The sequence below is a fragment of the Herpailurus yagouaroundi genome, unplaced genomic scaffold, assembly GCF_014898765.1.
Source record: "Herpailurus yagouaroundi ecotype Mexico unplaced genomic scaffold, PumYag 142, whole genome shotgun sequence".
Taxonomy (NCBI): domain Eukaryota; kingdom Metazoa; phylum Chordata; class Mammalia; order Carnivora; family Felidae; genus Herpailurus; species Herpailurus yagouaroundi.
Genome location: NW_024412397.1, coordinates 679,260 through 686,499, shown reverse-complemented (window position 1 = coordinate 686,499; position 7,240 = coordinate 679,260). Strand labels below are relative to the sequence as shown.

Genomic DNA, 7,240 nt, shown 5'->3' with positions numbered 1-7,240 from the left:
GTGCCTCCCCTCCCCCCGCGTGCCTCCCCTCCCCCCGACGCCCGCCCCACGCGTGCCTCCCCTCCCCCCGCTGCCCGCCGCACGCGTGCCTCCCCGCCCCCCGCGTGCCTCCCCTCCCCCCCGCCCCACGCGTGCCTCCCCTTCCCCACCCGCCCTCCGCCCCACTTACTAGTTGCCCTGCGCTTTGTTCACCCTGTGTCTTAAGACAACGGGACCCAGCGTCACGGATTCAGCCCAAGGGCAGCTGTGACGATGAGGGTGGTGGTGCCCGGACCAGGTGCATCTTCCCTCTGTCTCTGGTCTGAATTTGCAGCCTGGAAATGGGATAAACAGCAAAAACCTAAATTAGAAAACCCGACACGTTGATTTCAAGTGGCCTTGAAGTTAAAGAGCAAACACCTAGTCTTGGGCAGTTATGCAGCCGCAGGGGGGAGGCTGGGGCGGCTATGATGGGGGGATACGCCCACTTCCCCGGAGAGACCAGCAAGCCATAGGACAGTGGGACCGCGGGCCCGTGACAACCTGGTGGCAGTGAGGCCTTTTCCTAGAGGCCCACGGGCACCGTGGACTCCCACACCGCTCTCCGGGGGCCCCGTGGGCGGACAGGGCCTGGTCGGTGGAGGGCCTGCACGCGCGAGCCCCTGTGGTGACAAATCCGATAGCGGGGAGCACGGTGACGATCATCCCGGCCTTTCCCTCCGACCAGCAGAGCTTTCTGGAGCTCTCGCGTTCCCCTGATGGGGCCACGCAGGAGCTCTGACCTTCATGTAATTACGTTGGGCGATGATGACATGCTGGCTTCTGCACCACCATTCAGAAGTCAGGGACCGGGTGCTTTGGGGTTCTGTGCTGGCGTTTCGTTTGGGTTTTATTTTTGTTTTCTAGGAGTGTGTAATGAAAAAGCCAAGAACGGGGTTTCTGTCCAGTCGCCAGGAGTCTGGGGCACTTGCGGCACGTAAAGGTCGCTGCCAGGGTGGCTCACGTTTGGGACCGCCCCTCGCGTGTGACCTGCTCTGTCTGCAGAGCGACGCCCTGGAACCTGGGAGGATTAACGCGTTACAGATTTCCGTTGGTCTTAAAGAATAACGTAAGCGTAAGAGAACTGGCCTGAAAACGAATCCCAACTTTTTTTTTTTTTTTTTAGAATTTGTTTTTCAGTTGTCTCTACTCTCAGGTTTTGTTTCAAAAGTATTTGGCCTGTAAAAGTATTTGGCCCTTCAGTTATAATTTGTTCTTCGGTGCAACAGTATCCGTAGGATTTAAGCTCTCGATTTAGACTTCTCAGTCATGGCAGAATCACAGGCATATGTTTTTAAGAGATCCGTGTTATAGGCCTTGTGCTATTTCAAATGTAGATTTTTTTAAATTGGCCGTAGAAGCTAGCCAGGAGCCCTTTCTGGGGTAAGACCCTGTGAGTTCCCCGTGTGCAGAAGGCAGCTGTGTGGCCGTGCGCCCCCTGCGGTAACGGGTTGTCCGTGGCTTACGTGAAAATGTGAGCAGCTCACACACGCGCACGTGTAACTGTCCGTGTGTCACGGCCTTTGGAAAGGTACCCTACGCGTTTCTGGAGCACACGGCATTCACCGCGTGTTATGTGAACAGGACCCACACAAGAACTGCTTTTGCAGAAACGGGCACCTCCTTTGAGCTTCGCTGCTGACGCGCTTGCTCCCGAGGCGTTGGTGTGTCTGCGCCTTCGCCCCCGCTGTCACCCCGCCCGCCCTGCAGCCTCAGCCACAATCGGCCCTTTCAGTCCCCGCCAGCAGCGCTCAGCCTTCCAGAAGTCTCCATGTCATTAAAACAACAAGCAGGTGGACCAGGCGGCCAGGATCGTGTCTGCCCGAGTCTGGGCTGTGAGTCCCCTGCTCTGCTCCCCCCTCTTCCTTCAGCCCAAGCTGCTCTGGGAGAGAACAGAATCTTTCCTCATGGAAAGTTTTACTGACCTGGCTTGGCACCCAAGGCTGGGGCCTCCCCCATTCCATTAGTGATGGAAAGAGTCTGTATCACGGTGATCAAACACGCGAGTCGTCAATACTGTGGACGGCGGCTACTGCGTGATGGGTAGAAGAATGAATTCAGCCACGCAAATGATTCATTAGAGTCAGTCCTTCATGCACGTGGATGTGCACCTCGGAGTCTCGAGGCGTAAAAATTACGCCCCACGCCACTGGAGACAGGGTTTGCTGTTGGTGGGTTGCAGGCTCTGAGAATGGGTTCTCTGGAGACCCCGCAGAGGGCTCTCCCAGCGCAGAAGTGAGTCCCCCAGGCCTGGCCTGAAGCTGCTGACCCAAGACGCAGAGCCCCTAACCGGTCACTTCCAGGTACCGGAGCGCCTCAAAGGGCCGTGGCAGGCTTTTCCGACCCGCGTGCGCTCCTCGCGGGGCCCTCGGTCCGTGTGTGCACGGAGCTGTGCGTCAAGGGACAGTGCGCCTCGTGGGGGTCAGATACGCAGACGTTGGTGTAAATGTTTTAGCCTTTGTCCAGATAAACCGAAGCGTGACCCGGCAACTGGCAGAGACTGTTGGTCAGTGTGACGAGGGTCTCTCAAGTGGACGTGGGCAGCGCCCCAGCCCCGTGTTTCCGCTGTCTCAGAAGGTGTGTGCTTCCCCTTGGGAACCTGCCGCGGCCGACCCCCAGGGCGGCAGTGGTCAGGAGGCCGGGCCTCCACGAAGGAAGAGGGGAAAGAGAGCGGGGGCTCCGGGAGGCCTGCTGAGGAAGGCCCTCTGGAAGTAGCGTGCAGACACAGACCGGCACCCAGCCCGTAATCCGTCGGGCCGTGACGGCAGAGCATCTGCTCCTTCCGATGCGCCACGGGGCCAGGCGGGCCAGGGGCCCTTCAGCGCGTGGGACGTGGGAGCTTCGGTGTCGGTGAGGTTCCGGGCACTTTCCTCCATTCTTGCCTGGCATAGACATTACCTAGAAGCACGGAGTGCTTTGAGTTACCTGGTTTCTGGTGACGATACCGTTCTAGAGTCTGCCTGCTTTCTGTGTACTTGGAGGGGGATTGGTGGGATTGCCGTCAGCGATGTTTCCGCCTCTCCTCGCCGTCACGGGCCTTAGCTCGTTTCCCTCTTAGCATTAACTTGAGATGAAGAAATAGAGTTGGGGAAGGAAAGCAAAGGGAAGAGCCCAAGACCGCCATGGAGCTCAGCAGCCTTCCGTCTGCTCCATACGGCAGGAGCGCAGAGGACCCGCCAGCTGATGCCCAGACGTGCTCGTGCTTGTGGGCAGCATGGGACGTGCTCGTGGTGCTTTTGTCCTTTGTCACGGGCAAGCTCTGAATAGTCGCAGAGTGTGCGTGGACAAGCATTTCATGACTGCCAGGCTGGTTCTTTCTGACTTCCTCCTGCAGAGAGCAGGGCACCTTTCTGAGAGTTCTTTAAATGGCTTTGTCTCTGCCACAGATCAGGTTGTACGACTCGGGCCTGGGCTCCGTGCCTTTTCTTTCTCTGAGGCTCGCGGTGCTTTCCTACTTGAGAATGAGCGCTCTTTACAGATACCTTCAGATCTGTGAGCCTGCGAATAGCACGCCACTGTGCCGCGTCACTGGAGCGTGAAGCCGTAAGGCAAAGCATTTAAGAGCATAATAGCCACATTCAAAAAGCACGGTTGGTGATCGACCATCAGGGCCTGGTGTCTCTTTGGGGAGAGTGGTGACCAGGGCAGCGGAGGGCTCTGTCTACATCTGTCGGACAACTGTGTTTTTGTAAGAGCAGCCAGACTCTTCTGTGACTCAGGCCGGGCGCTGGGCTCTCCTGCCCTTGGAGCTGCAGGCAAAGAGACGGCTAGGCACGGACGCTTTTAAGCGATCTTCCTGACAGAAAAGTGTATTCTTACCTACGGATCCCTAAGGAACACCGAGTCACTGGCTCACGGGTGTCCGTCACGTTCAGGCAGAGAAGAACACGGATGCTTGGAATTGTAGCAACATTCTTCCCGTCGGAACTGAGAAAGTCGTTCCCGACCGAGCTGACGCATCATTGTCAACAGAGAACCCACGTGCCAGTAACAGCACGGCCTTTGGCGCTTTTCAGACTGACTGTTTGCATACGTTCTCTCAGTTCACATCTTCAGCCTTGGAACAGACCCGTGGCCGGAAGTGCCAGTGTTGGCCACACTCGGCAGGGGAGACGGGGCTCGCAGACGGGTTGGTTAATGTGCTCACATCACACTGAACAAGTGACAGGCCAGGAGCACCACGGGGATCTGCCAGCTGTGGTGTAAGTGCAGCCTCTTTACCAGGGTCGGCTCTGTTATGAGTATCTCCGCCCACTAGACCTGTGCCATTTAAAGCGTCCTGCTTAAAAGTCTGGCTTGCAAGCGTGAGTGGGCCTTGCAAACCCAGGAGGACCGTGGTGTGTCTTCATCGGGGACCCTCTGGTTCTCGCCGGAGGCGCCTTTCGAGAGCTCGGAAAGGATGCCAAGACGGACAGGACTTGCAGAGTGTTGGAGAGAGGGCCTCACGCAGTCAGCACTCCCAAAAAAGCAACAAAAATACTGACAGAACTACCAAATCAATCATTTCACAATCTGGAAGTTCACCGAAGAGGTGGAACAAACTGAAAAGCATTTACTCGAGAAAAAACGGACCCACGAAGAAGAGTGGGTCTGTGATGGTGTAAGCGGGGGCTACTCCCATCCAGCCTTCCCCAGCTCCTTGGAGCACAGCTGTGGGAAGACAGCAGCTTCACAGACCGTGAAGGACGTTGGCCTCTGTGGGGCTCGGTGAACACCCTGCCCCGAAGCGCAAACAGTGTCCCGACTGGTGGCGAAGCTCCCCGGAAGGGTCGTCTTCCCGGGCCATGATGGAAAACACAGACGGCTAGCCTCACGCTTGCGGGAGATTGCCCAGGCTGGGATCTCAACCAGGGCCAGCGGGAGACCGGCCACACTAGGTGACCGCAGCGGGGTTAACAAGCCCCGACATATTCCCGGGGACCGGGAGACCGCACGTGTGCACACAGACGCGCACATGCTCAGGAAAGACCCGGGGAAAGAAAGGACCGGGTCGTTCGCCGCAGGCTGGCCTGGAGACCTTGTGCGGAAGCAGAGTGGATGCTGAGGCTGACTTGGGGATTGCCTGCAGTTCGATCTCATCAACAGAAGGTGGAGACGTAAGGCATTTAAAGAAACCTCCCGACTGACCATTAACCCTGCTAACCTGAGGGTGACCCTTGGGAAGCCAGGCTTCAAGATAAAAACATGGTTTTCCAAGAGGAATAGAGAACTTAGTAGCCACGCATTACAGAGAATACAGGATCCACAGAATCCGTCCAGAAAAGTCATCAAATACACAGCAGCAAGGGAAGGGGGAAATAAAGAGCAAACCCTATTGGCGGAGGAGTCCGGTTCCAAAGTTCCTCCAATACGTTATCTGTAATGCCCAGTTTTCAACTAAAACATTATGAAACCTGGAAAGAAATTTGAAAATATGTCCCATACAGACGGGGAGGAAACAACGCACCAGAGTAGACAGTGTCCCCGAGAGGGCTCAGCTGTTGGACTTAGCAGCAAGGGCTTTAAGTCAGCAGCTGGAGATCTGTTCAAAGAACTAAAGGAAACTATGTTTAAATAATTAAAGGAAAGTATGACAACAGTGTCTCAGCAAATAGAGATTATCCATAACAAGATTAAAAGGTTTTTAAAGAACCAAGTAGACATTCTCGCCTTGCAGAGTACGATAACTGAAACAAAAAGTTCATTAGAGAGGCTCAGAGGCAGATTGGAATTGGCGGAGAAAAAGAGTCAACGAACTTGAAGAAATGTCTATAGATTATCCAGTCTGAGGAATAGAAAGAAAAAGGGAAAATGAATGTGTGGGAAACCATAAAACATGTAAATAGGCGTACTGAGAATCAAGAAAGACAGAGAGAGAAAGGGGTAGGAAAAATATATGAAGAGATAATGGCCCAAATCTCCCCAGATTTGATGAAAAACATTGTACATATCCAAAAACAAAACAAAAAAAAAAATCAACAAATTCCAAGTAGAATAAATCCAAAGAAATACAGCTAAGCCCATTGTAATCAGACTGTCGAAAGTCAAAGGGAAAGACACAATCCTGAAAACCAGCACGAGAGAAACAAGTCCCCAGGGACACGGAGTCCTCAACAAGAGTAGTGGCTGACTTCTCACTAGCAATCTCAGAGGTCACAGAGGAAAAGACCATTGACCAAGAAGTCAATAGCTAGCAGATCTAGCTTTAAAAATGAAGGAGAAATGGGGCGCCCGGGTGGCTCAGTCGGTTGGGCGTCCGACTTCGGCTCAGGTCATGATCTCGCGGTTTGTGAGTTCGAGCCCCGCGTCGGGCTCTGTGCTGACAGCTCAGAGCCTGGAGCCTGTTTCGGATCCTGTCTCCCCCTCTCTGTGCCCCTCCCCTGCTCCTGCTGTGTCTCTGTCTCTCTCAAAAAATAAATAAACATTAAAAAAAATTTTTTTTAATGGGGAAATAAAACTGTTCTTGGGTAAGCAACGATGTGGATATTTTGTTGCCAGCAGACCTGACCTAGGAGACGTTTTGAAGGCAGTCCGCTCGGCTGTTGGCAACTCAGATACGCGCACTTGGTAAAAAGTAATTTTGTAGACAAATTAAAAAGACAGCATACATATTTCAAAACTCTTTTCTTCTCCAAACTTGTTTAAAAGAAAATACATAAAACAAAAATTACAAAACTATTCTGATTGGCTTATATAAAGGTGTCATTTGGGGTGCCTGGGTGGCTCAGTCGGTTGGGCGGCCGACTTCGGCTCAGGTCATGATCTCGCGGTCTGTGAGTTCGAGCCCCGCGTCGGGCTCTGTGCTGACAGCTCGGAGCCTGGAGCCTGTTTCAGATTCTGTGTCTCCCTCTCTCTGACCCTCCCCCGTTCATGCTCTGTCTCTCTCTGTCTCAAAAATAAATAAACGTTAAAAAAATATATATATATATAAAGGTGTCATTTGTGTGACAATAACAGAAAGGGAATGGTAGGGAAGGAAGCTATATCAAAGCAAAGCTTCTCTATGTTATTAGGAATAAGTTAATATTAGACTGAACGGGAAGGCTTTAAGTTAAGCTGTATATTATAATCTCTAGAAGAGCCACAAAAAAACTAATTGAAAAATTTACACAGTAAATGAAACCAAACCAAACCAAACCAAAAAAGCATTAAAGTGATACATTAGAAAACATTTTTAACACACATGAAGGTAGTAATGAAAGGTCATAGAAACAAGAAAAACAACAAACAACCCCCCCCCCCC

At 52.9% G+C, this 7,240-nt stretch overlaps 1 protein-coding gene and 1 long non-coding RNA gene across 2 annotated transcripts in view; both read left to right on the top strand.

Moving 5' to 3' along the window:
• NFATC1 (nuclear factor of activated T cells 1) overlaps positions 1 to 7,240 on the top strand; it is a 93,455-nt gene that overhangs the window by 67,686 nt on the left and 18,529 nt on the right. The gene's annotated exons all lie outside the window — the stretch shown is intronic.
• Positions 6,450 to 7,179, top strand: LOC121032757 (uncharacterized). The gene is made up of 2 exons (XR_005791442.1): positions 6,450 to 6,696; positions 6,931 to 7,179. It is a non-coding gene; the product is annotated as an uncharacterized LOC121032757 (long non-coding RNA).